At 41.8% G+C, this 17782-nt stretch overlaps 1 protein-coding gene across 1 annotated transcript in view; it reads right to left on the minus strand.

Moving 5' to 3' along the window:
• LOC120860168 (probable ubiquitin carboxyl-terminal hydrolase FAF-X) overlaps positions 1–592 on the minus strand; it is a 142257-nt gene extending 141665 nt beyond the window's left edge. The window contains exon 1 of the mRNA XM_040235961.1: positions 183–592. The gene's annotated coding sequence lies outside the window, so the exon portion shown is untranslated. The remainder of the gene's footprint in view (positions 1–182) is intronic.
• Between the last annotated feature and the right edge of the window lie 17190 nt (positions 593–17782).

Genomic DNA, 17782 nt, shown 5'->3' on the forward strand with positions numbered 1-17782 from the left:
CCCTGAGGAGATGCGGAGGGGTGGCTCCTCACTGTTTAATGTAGGGCCTTTTACCTCAAAAACAAACTACGCGACAGCGAAAGGAAATACAAAGCTCAACCCCTGTACCGGAAAAAAACTGCCACGGCCGAGCTCCGGCCTGTATCCTGAGGGAAAAAGGCCCTGCTCCCAGGCCCTCTTACCTCTTTTCTTCCTCTCTGTGGCGTTTCTCTGTCCTTAGATGGGCTCCAGGTGGACCGTTTCTCCTGTTTAACGTCCGTTTAGTGCTCCCGCAGCTGCGGTTTCACCTTTTAGGGCCTGGTCTCTTCACTCCGACTCAGTCCTAGCTGCCAACGCCAACACTAAAATGAGCCGCTAAGGCGGCAGTCTCCCGTAAAGGAGAGGGCAACACAAGCAGTCAAGCTCCTGAAACGCCTGGGAGCTGAGTGACGCTTGAAGGGGCTGGGCTCCACAAAACCCCTTAAGGGCGGGATACGAGGCCGGTGGAGTTCCAGAAATCGCTTGCCCCGGCCCTCTTCAAGATGGCGGATTCAGCAAACCAAAAAAAAAAACGGCCGAACGAGCGGCAACCGCGACAGCGCAAACTCCCACCAGCCTCAGCGCCAGTCGGAACCTCGGATATGACGCCAGGCCGAGCCGCTCCGCCCCCGTGAAGTCCCCCCTCTCGACCCCGCCTCCTAATCCTGCCTGCTGTTGCTGCTAAATCGCTTCAGTCTTGTCCGACTCTGTGCTACCCCATAGACGGCAGCCTACCAGGCTCCACAGTCCCTGGGATTCTCCAGGCAAGAGTACTGGAGTGGGTTGCCATTGCCTTCGCTTAATCCTGCCTAGTACCTGATCAATCCTCGGAAACTTACTTTAGCCCGTTCCCCTCCCCGATGGAATTAAAAGACTCTTGCTCCTTGGAAGAAAAGTTATGGCCAGGGTAGACAGCATATTAAAAAGCAGAGACATCATTTTGTCAACAAAAGTGTGTCTAGTCAAGGCTATGGTTTTTCCAGTGCTCATGTATGGAAGTGAGAGTTGAACTATAAAGAAAGCTGAGCGCTTTTGAACTGTGGTGTTGGAGAAGACCCTTGAGAGCCCCTTGGACTGCAAGGAAATCCAACCAGTCCATCCTAAAGCAGATCAGTCCTGGGTGTTCATTGGAAGGACTGCTGTTGAAGCTGAAACTCCAATACTTTGGCCACCTCATGCCAAGAGTTGACTCAATGGAAAAGACTCTGATGCTGGAAGGGATTGGGGACAGGAGGAGAAGGGGACGACAGAGGATGAGATGGCTGGATGGCATCACCGACTCAATGGACATAAGTTTGAGTAAACTCTGGGAGTTAGTGACGGACAGGGAGACCTGGCGTGCTGCAGTCCACGGAGTCGCAAACAGTCGGACACGACTGAGCTGCTGAACTAACTGACCTCCAGCAATGACCTTATTCCACTGGAACTGCAAAGTTCTAGCCCCAGCAGGAAGTCGTCCTGTGCTGAAGGTGGTAAAACTCACTAAACACGCTCCGCCTGGTTACTGGCTGTGTGACCTACCCTCCAGGCATCGCGAAGGGGCTCAAGTATCCCACCCCTTTCGTTCTGGAGCGTCTTAACGGAAAAGCTGGATCGGTAAGCGGCCAGAATTAAAAAATACAGTATTGAGATTGCGAGTCAAACCCCAAGGTATGTAGGCTGAACAGGAAAGGCAGTGACTCCCAAAGAATTCGAAAAAGGTGTTAATTCCAGAGATTAACCGGCTGTGGTGACGCATAACATTCACACTTCCATCGCTAGGTTTTGTTGCAGTGTGAATTTCTCCTCTTCCAACAAACCCGGATGAATGCATTATTAAGTCTCACATTTTTTTTTCCCCCAGAATCGAAATGCGAGAGAGACGGTGGACTTGAGTGAAATACTGAGACTGCTCAATGATTTACTTTCCTTGCCTACAGTCTCCGAGGCTTCACTTTGGCCACCACTTGTTTCGACCTCCTAGCTCTGCTAAACTAAGCCCACTATAGAGTCAGTGTCACAGAGTCAGAAAGAATTGTCGATTTGGCAGGATCCCCTGAGTGAAATACCTCTTTGAGAGACTAATATGAAAGCCTGTTGGTTATCTCTTGAGAAATGTATTAAGATGACTGTGTAAATTGTGCCCTTTATTAATAGCGTATATTTTATTAATCGATTTTTGTATGTTTTAAAAAAGTTTTTATGGGTAGTTTTTAACTATCCCACTTAGCTTTGATATAGAATATTTTAAAATGTAGTACTGAGTTCAGTTAGTATTATTTGTTCCTCTTCTGGATCTGTCTGCAAGCATCCATCTATATACAATTGCACATGTGCCAATTATGGTGATTGTTAAGACTTGTGATTTGGAGATCCCTGCTTATTTAACTTATATGCAGAGTACATCGTGGGAAACGCTGGACTGGGAAGAAACACAAGCTGGAATCAAGATTGCCGGGAGAAATATCAACAACCTCAGATATGCAGATGACACCAGCCTTATGTCAGAAAGTGAAGAGGAACTAAAAAGCCTCTTGATGAAAGTAAAAGAGGAGAGTGAGAAAGTTGGCTTAAAGCTCAACATTCAGAAAATGAAGATCATGGCATCCGGTCCCATCACTTCATGGCAAATAGATGGGGAAACAGTGGAAACAGTGTCAGACTTTATTTTGGGGGGCTCCAAAATCACTGCAGATGGTGACTACAGCCATGAAATTAAAAGACACTCTTTGGAAGAAAAGTTATGACCAACCTAGATAGAGCTGAAGAATTGATGCATTTGAACTGTGGTGTTGGAGAAAATTCTTGAGAGTCCCTTGGACTGCAAGGAGATCCAACCAGTCCATTCTGAAGGAGATCGGCCCTTGCTTTCTTTGGAAGGAATGATGCTAAAGCTGAAACTCCAGTACTTTGGCCACCTCATGTGAAGAGTTGACTCACTGGAAAAGACTTTGATGCTGGGAGGGACTGAGGGCAGGAGGAGAAGGGGACAACAGAGGATGAGATGGCTGGATGGCATCACTGACTCAATGGAGGTGACTCTGAGTGAGCTCCGGGAGTTGGTGGTGGACAGGGAGGCCTGGCGTGCTGCGATTCATGGGGTCGCAAAGAGTCGGACACGACTGAGCGACTGAACTGAACTGAACAGAAATTACTTAGGTCATGGGCATAGGTAAATGACATAGACGCATTTTTGGCATACAATGCAAAACGGATAGTAGATCATCTGTCCCAACAAATACTGACAGTACTTCAAAAACAAGCTTTTCACCTCATTGTCCACCCTCCATCCTCTAAAGTAGCTATTCTGACTTCTATTGACCTAATTGTTTTACCTGATGCAGAGCTTTATATAAATGGAATCATACAAAATGTAAACTTATTTTTGGCTTTTTTGCTTAACATTGTGTCTAAGAGCTTAATTGGTGTTGCAGTGATATAACAAAACACAAATGTCTCTTATTAGTGTTAACATGTGAGTCATCTCCAGGTTGGAACTTTTATAGATAAACTTGCTATGAATAAGTTTTAAGCCCTGTCTTTTAGGGGATGTATTTCATTGTTTTTATTAGGTACAAATCTATAAGTGGGATTTTTTGAGTATTTTTGTGTTTATCTTTAATAAAAATTGCCAAAAATTTATCAAAGTAATTGTGTTTATTCAAATATAAACTTGCCATTTTTTGTATCTCAAAAGGAATCAAATGATGTCACAGGTTGAGAGTTTCTGTGGTAGAATCTATAAATGATATCCCCACTAGCAGTCCCCTATACTTGTATCAAATCAAATTGAGATCACAAACAACCTTCTTCCTATGCTCCAGGGACCATTAAGCATCTTGGCTTCAGAATGAATCTGGAAAATATAGCTTTCCAATTTTCACATTTTCTATACACTTAATGCCACGGGAAAATAATAGTTCTAGATTAAAGTAATAAGCAAAGGCACCCCACTCCAGTACTCTTGCCTGGAATATCCCATGGACAGGGGAGCCTGGTGGGCTGCAGTCCATGGAGTCGCTAAGAGTCGGACACGACTGAGCAACTTCACTTTCACTTTTCACTTTCATGCATTGAAGAAGGAAGTGGCAACCCACTCCAGTGTTCTTGCCCGGAGAATCCCAGAGACGGGGGAGCCTGGTGGGCTCCCGTCTATGGGGTCGCACAGAGTCGAACACGACCGAAGCGACTTAGTAGCAGCAGCAGCAAAGTAATAAGTGAAATTATATTGAATTGCATCAGTTAAAGTTTGTAAGTGCAAGGACTGCTTCCCATTTCCCTTGTTTTGGTTTCTCTGCCTTTATCTGTAATATCAAATAGTACAGTCTTATTGGAGAAGGAAATGGCAACCCACTCCAGTATTCTTGCCTGGAGAATCCCAGGGACAGGGAAGCCTGGTGGGATGCCATCTATGGGGTTGCACAGAGTCACACACGACTGAAGCAACTTAGCAGCAGCAGCAACACAGTCTTATCACTTTGTTCTCCCTTATTAGAGAAAAACTGTTACTACATTGTATTTCTAATCAGAACTACCCATTGCACTTTTTTCCCCCTGAAACACTCATAAGTACACTTATTATGAAACTAATCTTACCCCACATCTGAGATCAGGGGCAGCAGCCGAGAATGCCAGGCTGCGACAGGGAGGAGCAACCCCACGTCCAAGGAACAGTGGCTGCAGGCACAGGAGGGCCTAGAGGAGCTATTCCATGTACAAGGTCAGGAGGGATGGCAGTGAGGAGATACCCCTCATCCAAGGTAAGGAGCAGGGGCTGCGATTTGCTGGAGCAGCTGTGAAGAGATACCCCATGTCCAAGGTAAGAGAAACCCGAGTAAGATGGTAGGTGTTGCAAGAGGGCATCAGAGGGCAGACACACTGAAACCATAATCACAGAAAACTAGTCAATCTAATCACAACCAGTCCATTCTGAAGGAGATCAACCCTGGGATTTCTTTGGAGGGAATGATGCTTAAGCTGAAACTCCAGTACTTTGGCCACCTCATGCAATGAGTTGACTCATTGGAAAAGACTCTGATGCTGAGAGGGATTGGGGGCAGGAGGAGAAGGGGATGACAGAGGATGAGATGGCTGAATGGCATCACTGACTCGATGGACGTGAGTCTGAGTGAACTCCGGGAGTTGGTGATGGACAGGGAGGCCTGGCGTGCTGTGATTCATGGGGTCACAAAGAGTCGGATACAACTGAGCAACTCTGTTGAACTGAACTGAACTGAACTAAACTGAACTGAACTGAATCTTATAAAATAAATGCAAGGAGGACTTGATAGCAAGAGGAGTTTCATAAACTCTCTCCACAGCAAATAAATTATATTGTTGAAATATACAGATTACTATTAATTCAACTTTATCTTCTTTAAATTTTTTTTCAGTGAAGCAACATGCATGAAGCTTGTAATACTTCAGAGTTATTTTCTGTCCTGTTCCCACTTCATTCCAGAAACTATATCATAAACTTCATGTTCAGTTGTGTCTGTCCTCTTAAATGCTAAAACTTCACCTAAGTTTGCATCTACATCAAAGTCCATTACAGGTTTATTTGTTTTTCAAAGTAATTTATGTATTTATCTTTCATGAAGCAAACTCTGTTAACTTTTAAAATGTAAATCAGATAATGTTATACTCATGAACAGCTGCATTCTCCAGGAAATTTCTACTGTCACCATAATAAAATCCAGACTCTCAAATGAGGCCTACAATGTCTCATATGATCTATTATCTCATTTAAGATCATGTTACCAGACTCAAGTTATAGCAACCTTTGTTTGCTTCCATTAAGTTTCTTGAAGACCACAAGTTCCTATTTCAGGGCTTTCAATTCGAGTATTCTCTCAATACTAGATGTATTTCCACCAATGTTTCCATTGGTGGTTGTATCCTTATTATAACTGAATTATCTGTTCATTCATCACTGTTTCAAGAGATTTATTTCTAACAATAGAATCTAAAGTGCCCCATAATCACAATCCCTTTTCATAACCACAGTTGCCTGAATGATTTATTTCTTCACCATTTATTATATGTACATTACCTTTACCACCTTTACCCCCTACAGTGTACACCTGTAGCACCTACACCAGTGGTTCCACCTACACCAGTACTACAGTGTAAACTCTATGAGAGCAGAAACCTTGTTCAATCATAATTATCAAAAACTCTCAAGACTGAAATTTTACGCTTTTTGCAACCTATGAAATTTGCTTATTACTGTTGCATGAATCTCAGATGAAGATATGAGACACACATGGAGCACTTCTTATTCAAAAATTTTTTTTTGCCCACTCACATCAGAGCAGGCAACAAAATCTTTGTATTTTTTCTTGTTTTCCAAGTCTCATGGATACTAAAGTGGAGCATCCTTCAAAACTGTTATCACCAGAGGATTTATTAGCTTTCTAAAAGGTTTTTCACACTGAAAGAGGCAGGACTCCAAAATGCAGTACATTTTGAGACTGATGTTACCACACAAGTACCTAGAGGGTATAAAAAGATTCACACTTGCATAATGAAACTTTGGGGGTATAGCCTTCTGAAATTGATTTTAAAATATGTCTAGGACCCAAGTAAAAGACACTGGTTGGGGTTTTACTGTGTTTAGGGAGTGAGGCTGATGGGATTTGCATGGTAGGGATTTGCTGATATCAAAGGAGGTAGTAAATTGCTTCAATACACCCAGAAGAGACACAAAGGAGAGATGAGTCTATAAATTGTCAGCAGGTAAACATTAAAAAAAAGCAAAACAAAAACACAAGACTTCTGTGGTGGTTCAGGTGGTAAACAATCTGTATGCAATGCAGGAAATCTGGGCTGGATCACTGGGTCAAGAAAATCCCCTGGAGCAAGAAATGGCTACCTGCTCCAAGATTCTTGCCTGGAGAATCCCATGAACAGAGGAGCCTGGTGAGCTACCGTCCATGGGGTCACAAACAGCTGGACACGACTGTGCAACTACCTACTGATCCAGTAGTTAAGATTCTGTCTGCCAATGCAGGAAACCCAGGATCCCACATGACTTGGAGGCAACTAAGCCTATGCACCACAACAACTCACCCTGTGATCTAGGGTCTAGAAATCACAACTAAGCTGACATACCTAGAGCCTATGCTCCACAACAAGAGAAGCCACCACAATGAGAAGCCCATACACTGAAACTAGAAAGTAGTCCCTACTTGCCAAAACTACAGAAAACCAATCACAACAAAGACCAACCACAGCCAAAAATAATAAATTTTTTAAAAAGTTTTAATGTATAAAGTGACACATTAGGCCAATGAACCTAACTGATATTTTCAGGACAATCTGTCCAAATGCAAAAGAATACACTTTCTTCCCAAGTATATGCAGAACATTCTGCACAACAGACCACATCTTGGGTTACAAATTAAGTCTCAGTAAATTTAAGAAAATTGCAATCATGTCAAGTATCTTTTTTGACCAGAATGCTATGAGAGTACATATCAATTACAGAGAAAAAACTGTAAAAACTCAAACATATGGAGCTTAAACAATATGTTTCTAAATAAAAACAAGTTACTGAAGAAATAAAAATTAAAAGGATATACTTCGGCAACCCACTCCAGTAGTGTTGCCTGGAAAATCCCATGGACGGAGAAGCATGGTAGGGTACAGTCCATGGGGTTGCAAAGAGTCAGACACGACTGCACCACTTCACTTTTTCACTTTATTTGAAACTCTGGGCCTCCTGAGTCCGGGTGATTTTCTTCTTCCTCAGGTTTTTAGCCATTATTTCATCAAATAATCTTTCTGTTCCATTCGTCTTTTCTTCTACTATGAGACTCCTGTGATTTAAATATTGGTATACTTGCTTGATATTGTGCTGTAAGTCCCATAAGCTAGCTCACTCTTCACATTCTTTTTTCCTATAACACTGTCTTCGGGGTATTGATTATTTCTTCCACTTAATCTGCTTTGAATCTGTCAAGTATATTTTTAGTTCAATTCTTATATTCTTCAACTCAGTGATTTCTATTTTTTATATAAATTTTTATTTATTTATTTTTGACTATGCTGGGTATTCATTGCTATGTGTGGAGTTTCTCTAGCTGCAGTGGGTGGGGGCTTCTCTTTTTTTTATTATCATGTTTTAGTAGACTAAAAATTATATTAATTTAAATGATTGTTCTCTTTAAGTCTTTTTAAACATTTTGAAATGAACAAGTAGACCATTTTCTATATTCTTTAGGTTTCCCAGGATAGCAACCATATTCCTAATATAATTTGTGGAAAATATTCTGAGATAAAGCATACCTGTCCATTTTGATGAAAACTTTAAAAAAGTTTTGGTACTCTGGTACTTTGGTACTCTGTTAGGTCAAAGACTAACAGCCATTGTATCTGTTTATCTATGTAAGTAGAATTTTAAACAACTGTATCTTAATATACTGATAAACTTTTAGATAGAGAAGGGAAAAAATGGAGATTGTTATTCTAATTCCCCAATAAGTTTCCTTCAGTTTTTAGAAAGCATATGCAGTTCAATATACCAGCTGGGATTTCAAAATACTAGAATGATTACAATGCTTATTATCAGCAACATGCAAAACAGTAGAAATAAAAACATAAAATGAGTAACTTCATACTATAAAATGAAACAAGGCACTTTTGACAACTATATGCAAAGCTGAAATAAACATGTTTTCATAAAGCAGACTCACAGGACTCTAGGAGACTTTTGTAAAAGGTGAAACAGTGAAGGCACTATATAATTTTTTTTCATAATACCACTGGGCTTCTCCTGTTGCTGAGATGGGCTCTGGGTACACTGGCTTCATAGCTATGGTACACTTGTTTAGTTGCTCCCTGAGGTATGTTGAATCTTCCTGGACCTGGAATAGTCCTGTGTCTCCTGCATCAGCAGACAGACTCTTTATCATTGAGCTACCAGGGAAGCTCTATTGGTACTTTCATTTCTTGTATTTTCTGTCTTTCCACTATAGTTCTCATTGTGTTTTCCCACTCTTCTCCTAAGTTCACTGAACATCTTCATAATCATTATTTTGAAGTGCTTTTTTTAATTATAGCTTTTCTTTTTTTCAAATTTTAAACTTTTTATTTTGTACTGGGGTACTGGTTGGCTCTCCTTGCAGTCCAAGGGACTCTCAAGAGTCTTCTCTAATACCACAGTTCAAAACCATTAATTCTTTGGCACTCAGCTTTCTTCACAGTCCAACTCTCACATCCATACATGACCACTGGAAAACCATAGCCTTGACTAGATGGACCTTTGTTGGCAAAGTTATGTCTCTGCGTTTGAATATGCTATCTAGATTGGTCATAACTTTTCTTCCAAGGAGTAACCGTCTTTTAATTTCATGGCTACAGTCACCATCTGCAGTGATTTTAGAGCCCCCAAAAATAAAGTTTGACACTGTTTCCACTGTTTCCCCATCTATTTGCCATGAAGTGATGGGACCAGATGCCATGATCTTCGTTTTCTGAATGTTGAGCTTTAAGTATATCCTAAAGGAGATCAGTCCTGGGTGTTCATTGGAAGGACTGATGCTGAAGCTGAAACTCCAATACTTTGGCCACTTCATGCCAAGAGTTGACTCATTGTAAAAGACCCTGATGCTGGAGGGATTGGGGGCAGGAGCAGAAGGGGACAACAGAGGATGACATGGTTGGCATCACCGACTTGATGGACATGAGTTTGGATAAACTCCGGGAGCTGGTGATGGACAGGGAGGCCTGGCGTGGGTTGCAGAGTCGGACACGACTGAACTACTGAAATGAACTGAACCGAACTGATAGTCAATTAACAATGTTAATTGTTAACAAATGATAATGTCGGATGGACAGTGAAGGGACTCAGCCATATATATACATGTATCCATTCTCCCCCAAACTCTCCTCTCATTCAGGCTGCCACATAACACTGAGCAGAGTTCCCTGTGCTATACAGTAGGTCCTTGTTAGTTATCCATTTTAAATATAGAAATCTGTACATGATCTTCCCAAAGTCTTTGTCAAGTAAATTTCTTATCTCTGTTTCATTAAGGATTTTTTTGCCTCACTTTGTTTGGAACATATTTCTCTCTGTACCTTCATTTTTTTTCCCTTAACTCTTTGTGTTACTTTTTATGCATTAGATAAATCAATTACCACTCCTGGTCTAGAGAGAATGTCCTTGTATGGGAGTTGAAAATTCATTGTTTAAACTTGCACTAACTCTTGTTTGGCTTGCAGACATTTGTGATGTTCAAGTAGCCTATTTTATTTTTCATAGCTCCCCATAACTGAGAGTATGCCAAGTCCAGTATCCCAAAAGGGAAGATCTCAGCCAGCACATAGTTTCAGGCTGTCTGGGAGTCAGACCTCAAGGAAAGAGTTTTTAAACGTATTTGTTGTTGTTGTTGTTTGGTAACTAAGTCAGATCTGACTCTTAGTGACCTGTGAACTACAGCATGCCAGGCTCCTCTGTCCTCCACTTTCTCCCAGAGTTTGCTCAATGGGCATGAGCCCATTGACCTGGTGATGCCATTCAACTATCACATCATTGGTCACTTCCTTCTTCTTCTGCCTATTGCCTGGGTTCTCTTACCTTCCTTCTCTCTGCCCATATCCCTTCCCAATAAAGTCTCTTGCTTTGTCAACAAATGCAAAGAGCCAACTCACCAAAAAAGATCCTGATGCTGGGAAAGACTAAAGGCAAAAGGAGAAGTGCTATGTCACTTCAGTCATATCCGACTCTCTGCAACCCTGTGGACTCTGGCCTGCCAACCCCTTCTGTTCATGGGATTTTCCAGGCAAAGACACCAGAGTAGGTTGCCATTTCCTCCTCCAGAGGATCTTCCCAACCCAGAGATTGAACCCACCTCTCTGATGTCTCCTGCAGTGGAATGCAGGTTTTTTACCACAAGTGCCACCTGGGAAGCCCAAAAGAAGAGGTAGTTATATTCTTAGTTTTAATTTCTCCATAGTGGCTGTATCAATTTTCATTCCCACTATCAGCGCAAGAGGGTTTCCTTTTCTGTACATGCTCCCCAGCATTTATTGTTTGTAGATTTTTTGATAATGGATTTTGAAACCCAACTTTTTATTTGCATTTCACTAATAATGAACAATGGAGAGCATCTTTTCATGTGTTCATTATACATCTGTACATCTTCTTTGGGAAAATGTCTCTTTGGGTCTTCTGCCTAGTTTTTGATTGGGTTGTTGTTTTTCTGGTATTGAGCTGAATGAGCTGCTTGTATATTTTGGAGATTAATCCCTAAACAGTTATTTTGTTTGCTATTCTTTTCTCCCATCCTGAGGGTTGTCCCACTACTGGCCATATACCTAAGGAAACCATAAATTGAAAAAGACACGTGCACCCCAGTGTTCACTGCAGCACTATTTACAATAGCCAGGACATGGAAGCAACCTAGATGTCAATCAACAGATGAATGGATAACAAAGTTATGGTACATAACATAAAATGGACACATGTGACTTAGTTCTAATAAGGTGGACAAACCTAGACGCTATTACACAGAGAGAAGTCAGAAGAAGAAAAACAAATATCGTATATTAGCACATATATGCGAAATCTAAAAAGATAGTACTGATGAACCTGTCTGCAGGGCAGCAATGGAAATGCAGACATACAGAACACACTTGTGGACAGAGGAGAAGCAGAGGGTGGGATAAATGCAGAGAAAAATATTGAAACATACAGTATCATGTGTAAAACAGATAGCTAGTGGGAATGTGCCGTATGATGCAGGGAGCTCAAACCTGATGCTCTGTGACAAACTAGAGAGTGGGATGGGAGGGGAGGTGAAAGGAGGGAGGGAGATTCAAGAAGAGGATGCATGTATAACTGCTGTCTGATTTATTCAATCAACATGGCAGATTCATATGGACATATGGAAAAACCAACACAACATTGAGAAGCAATTATCTTCCAATTAAAATAAATTTTAAAATTTAATATATAAACATATTTTTAAAGCTTATATTTTTTAAAAAACAGAGGTATAACAAGGGTGGCAGAGGATAAATCAATTAGATAGCATCACTGACTCAAAGGACATGAATTTGAGCAAACTCCAGAAGACTGTAGAAAATAGAAGAGGCTCTGCATGCTGGAGGGGATTGCAGAGTTAGACACAACTTAGCAATTAAACAACACATCTACAACTAAGTTTACTTTTCTCAAAACTAATCTGACACTAGATAATTTACATCCTGGATCTTTCACCTTCTAACTCTGTATGAGCTATACTCTACACCTACTATTCTTTAACTCTATGCTAATTACTTCCTGTACCTGGCATTTACCTTTACCAAGTTGCCTTTGCAGCCAATCCTTGTAATTTATTTTAATTTCAGAAGAAGGCTGCAGTACAATAGACCAAACACAAATGGATCTAGTTACTGGGCTACTTATGACTGATCTCTAGTGGCCTTGGCCAGCAAAGGCTTCAGTGGGGCTTGGTTCCTAGCCAGAGACTGAGGTTGGGTCATAGCAGTGAAAGCACCAGATCCTAAGCACTATATCAGTCATCAATGACAAGGGTCCTGGCCCTATCATTTGGCAGAAAGAATTTCCGTTAAGACAGAATGTAAAGAAGCAAGTAAAGTATTTTTTATGAGGAAAAAGAGTATAGTACATGCACACAGGCAGCATATGGGCAGATTCAGAGGGTGAGTCCCTGATTTGCATCAGCATGGCAGGTTAAATCATTTAAAAGTGGCATTTCTTTTGGTTTTTCCTTTGGCCAGACATTATGATTTACCTGGTTCACAGTCCACATTTGCTATATCTCAGAATCCTCCCATGTAAGCACAGGCATCTCTTAGCCAAGATGGATTCTGCCACAAAGGTGTCTGGGTAGAATATCCCTTGCCTTGATTCTCCTTTGGCCTCCAAGGAGCATTTTCTGTGCATGTTGGTCAAGGGGTCTTTTGAATTCACGGTCAAGTGGTCTATGCAGGGAACAGCCTCCTTTCTTAACTGTGCTGGTGTTCTTGTCTTGGACTTCTGGGCAATAGAGAATGAATCTCCAATTGCTCTACCCTGGGTGCCCCAACTTTTCCAGTAGTCATATATGGATGTGAAAATTGGACGATAAAGAAAGCTGAGCAGCGAAGAACTGATGCATTTGAACTGCAGTATTGGAGAAGACTCTTGAGAGTCGCTTGAACTGCAAAGAGATCCAAACAGTTCATCCTAAAAGAAATCAGCCCTGAATATTCATTGAAAGGACAGAGGCTGAAACTGAAGCTTCAATACTTTGGCCACCTGATGCAAAGAACTCACTCATTGGAAAAGACACTAATGCTGGGAAAGATTGAAGGCAGGAGAAGAAGGGGACAGCAGAGGATGAGATGGTTTGCTGGCATCACCAGCTCAATGGACATGAGTTTGAGTAAACTCCAGGAGTTGGTGATGGTCAGGGAGGCCTGGCATGCTGCAGTCCATGGGATCACAAATAGTTGGACTGAACAACTGAACTGAACTAGGGGGCCCAACTACCTTCTGCCTCTTGACTGTTTTGAAACAATCCAAGAAGATGACTGCAAGATTCTTACTTCTCTGTTCCTTATCACATATCCTAGACTGGGAGCACCATCTATAAAGTCCTTTGGTTCCCCTGGCAAGGGAAGTGGGGAAACGTTTCTTGATGCACTAACTTGCTGTGTTCTCTCTGCTGGTTGAGCATTAAAGCCATCTTTCTATTTCCTCCAAACACTTTCTCTCATTTTTCGTTTCCTTTGATGGGTTAAAAAGTCAAGATTTTGACAATAACACTATGACATTCAAACACATTTTTTTGTTTCCTTTGTAGGAACTTAAGTGGCTGCATAAGAGCATCTGACATGAAAACAATCAACTGTTGAAAGGCTATGCGGTGCAACTTTTCCCAACTAATTCTTACAACTTGGACAACATAATTCATCCATTCTTCCATCCAAAAAATTATATTCTAGGCATTCAGTTCAGTTCAGCTGCTCAGTCACGTCCAACTCTTTGCAACTCCATGAACCACAGCACACCAGGCCTCCCTATCCATCACCAACTCCTGGAGTCCACCCAAACCCATGTCCATTAATTTGGTGATGCCATCCATCCATCTTACCCTCTGTTGTCCCCTTTTCCCCCTGCCCCCAATCTTCCCCAGCATTAGGTTCCTTTGCAGTGAGTCAGCTCTTTCCATCAGGTGGCCAACGTATTGGAGTTTCACCTTCAATATCAAGTCCTTCCAATGAACACCCAGAACTGATCTTCTTTATGATGGACTGGTTGGATCTCTTTGCAGTCCAAGGGACTCTCATGTGTCTGCTCCAACCCCACAGTTCAAAACCATCAATTCTTCAGCACTCAGCTTTCTTTTAGTCCATTATCACATCGATAAATGACTACTGGAAAAAACCATAGCCTTGACTCGATGGACCATTGTTGGTAAAGTAATGTCTCTGCTTTTTAAATTGCTGTCTAGGTTGGTCATAACTTTCTTTCCAAGGAGTAAACATCTTTTAATTTCATGGCTGCAATCACCATCTGCAGTGAATTTGGAGCCCAGAAAAATAAAGTCAGTCCCTGTTTCCACTGTTTCCCCATCTATTTCCCATGAAGTGATGGGACTGGATGCCCTGACCTTTGTTTTCTAAATGTTGAGCTTTAAGCTAACTTTTTGACTCTCCTCTTTCACTTTCATCAAGAGGCTTTTTAGTTCTTCTTCACCTTCTGCCATAAAGGTGGTGTCATCTGCATATCTAAGGTTATTGATATTTCTCCCAGCAATCTTGATTCCAGCTTGTACTTCTTCCAGCCCAGCGTTTCTCATGATGTATGTACTCTGCATATAAGTTAAATAATTAGGGTGACAACATACAGCCTTGACATACTCCTTTTCTTATTTGGAGCCAGTATGTTGTACCATGTTCAGTTCTAATTGTTGATTCCTGACCTGCACACAGATTTCTCAAGAGGCAGGTCTGGTAGTCTGGTATTCCCATCTCTTTCTCTTTCAGAATTTTCCACAGTTTATTGTGATCCATGCAGTCAGAGGCTTTGGCATAGTCAATGAAGCAGAAATAGATGTTTTTCTGGAACTCTCTTGCTTTTTCAATGATCCAATGATGCTGGCAATTTGATCTCTGGTTGCTCTCCCTTTTCTAAAACCAGCTTGAACATATGGAAGTTCACGGTTCACATATTGCTGAAGCCTGGCTTGGAGAATTTTGAGCATTACTTTACTAGCATGTGAGATGAGTGCAATTGTGCGGTATAGTCTGAGCATTCTTTGGCATTGCCTTTGTTTGGGATTGGAATGAAAACTGACCTTTTCCAGTCCTGTGGCCACTGCTGAGCTTTCCCAATTTGCTGGCATATTGAGTGCAGCACTTTCATAGCATCATCTTTCAGGATTTGAAATAGCTCAACTGGAATTCCATCACCTCCACTAGCTTTGTTCATAGTGATGCTTCCTAAGGCCCACTTGACTTCACATTCCAGGATGTCTGGCTCTAGGTGAGTGATCACACCATCATGATTATCTGGGTCCTGAAGATCTTTTTTGTATAGATCTTCTGTGTATTCTTGCCACCTTTTCTTAATATTTTCTACTTCTGTTAGGTCCATACCATTTCTGTCCTTTCTTGACCCCATCTTTGCATGAAAGTTCCCTTAGTATTTTTCATTTTCTTGAAGAGATCACTAGTCTTTCCCATTCTATTCTTTCCCCTATTTCTTTGCATTGATCACTGAGGAAGGCTTTCTTATCTCTCCTTGCTATTCTTTGGAACTCTGAATTCAGATGTTTATATCTTTTCTTTTCTCCTTTGCTTTTTGCTTCTTATCATTTCACAGCTATTTGTAAGGCCTCCTCAGACAGCCATATTGCCTTTTTGCATTTCTATTTCTTGGGGATGGTCTCAATCCCTGTCTCCTGTACAATGTCCTGAACCTCCATCCATAGTTCATCAGGCACTGTGTCTATCAGATCTAGTCCCTTAAATCTATTTCTCACTTCTACTGTATAATCATAAGGGATTTGATTTAGGTCATACGTGAATGGTCTAGTGGTTTCAAACCCCACTTTTTTCAATTTAAGTCTGAATTTGGCAATAAGGAATTCATCATTTGAGCCACAGGCAGCTCCTGGTATTGTTTTTGCTGACAGTATTGAGCTTCTCCATCTTTGGCTGCAAAGGATTGTCACGAGAGTGTATGGTCCTCGATTCTTTGTCTCGTCACAACAAAGATTTGGAGTGATGGACATTAAAGCCCCCTCGGCGAGTCACAGCTCTCAGGTCTTGGATAGACCGTGTTATAGCTCTCAGGTCTCAAACGGACTGTGTTATAGCTCTTAGACAAATAAGTGTTACAGCTCAGTGTTACAGCTCTATTTTATTTAGAAGATAGCAGGAAAATCCATCTTTGAGGCATGAGGGCACGTCAATCTAAAGACACGAGGAGAAGAGTGCCCCAGCGCGTGGGAGAGAGCGAGCGAGCTGGTTCTGGCTCCTCTATTTATATGTTTATCTCTCCCTGGGCCTGTCCTATGTAAATTGGGCCAGCCAGGAGTGTTGTTTGTTTTATCTGAGGTCCTCACTCCGGTCCTCGAACCTTCTTTTGTTTCATTTTTGCGGGCTTTTCCCTTCCTTGTCTGTAGCCACCGCCATTTTGGATTCCTTTTCCCTGTTCTACCTACCTAACATTCCCCCCTCAAGAGATGGGAAGCCTAATTCTTTGGGAATAGGGGCGTTGAGGTCTTTCTGGCTACTTCCTGCTGAACTGGGACAGCGAGGGGTATTGGGCCTCTGCTCCTTGTTAGTCTCAAGCCTCAGAGTCCTCATAGCGGTGTCCATCTAGGGGTGATATTTTCTATGGTCGGCTGTAGTTTCACATCTTTGTTGAACTGGCACTATGTGTTGTAGCTTGTTGACCTGGGCAAAGACAAAACAGGTTAGACAATTGACAGTACATGGAATAATCATAAGCATCATCAATATAGCATAACAAGGACTAGTAGGGACATTAGTCAATTTTAAATTTACTTGAGCCAAGTCCCTCCTTGTTCAGGGATCAGAAGATCTATCTCTTGTCTGTTTTGGAGTACAATCTCTGTCAAGCTGTGTTGGCTCTTTAGAGCTATCCTGAGAAATCTTATCTCCAGAAACTAGATTTTGGGGGTGTTCATTAGAATGGCACTCATTGGTAGCCCTGAGTAGGTATCTGAGATCTCCCAGGGGCTCACAGGTGTATTGAGTGTCCTCTTCTGTTTTCTTCCATGGCTTGATTCATGAGTAGTGAATCCAGGAGTCATGTCCTGGTACCTTGACTGCTGTGGGGGTAGAAAGTATTACAGGGTAGGGCCCTTCCATGTGGGCTGGAGTTGAGCCTTTGGGGACCCATCTTTCTAGACTTTAATTAGGACTTGAGTTCCTGGAGTGTATAGTGGTGACTCCTTAGAATCTTTTGGGTCCCTGGTTCATATCCCACAAGTGTATATCCTGTTGGAATTGCCCAATGGCCATGGTATAAGACTGGAGGGTCTGAACCTCTGGATTTTGGAAGAGGTCATTGACATAAACAGAAAGTCTCCCATATAGTATCTCATAAGGACTAAGGCCAAGCTGTTCCTTAGGGGCAATGTGGGTGCAGAGGAGAGCTATTGGTAAAGCCTCCTTCCACCCCAGGGAGGTCTCCTGGATTATCTTTTTATCACTGATTTTAAGAACTGATTGGCTCTTTTTACTCTTCCTGAAGACTGAGGCCTCCAGGTACAATGGAGATCATAAGTAATGCCCA

Source organism: Oryx dammah, unplaced genomic scaffold (assembly GCF_014754425.2).
Source record: "Oryx dammah isolate SB20612 unplaced genomic scaffold, SCBI_Odam_1.1 HiC_scaffold_11032, whole genome shotgun sequence".
NCBI lineage: Eukaryota > Metazoa > Chordata > Mammalia > Artiodactyla > Bovidae > Oryx > Oryx dammah.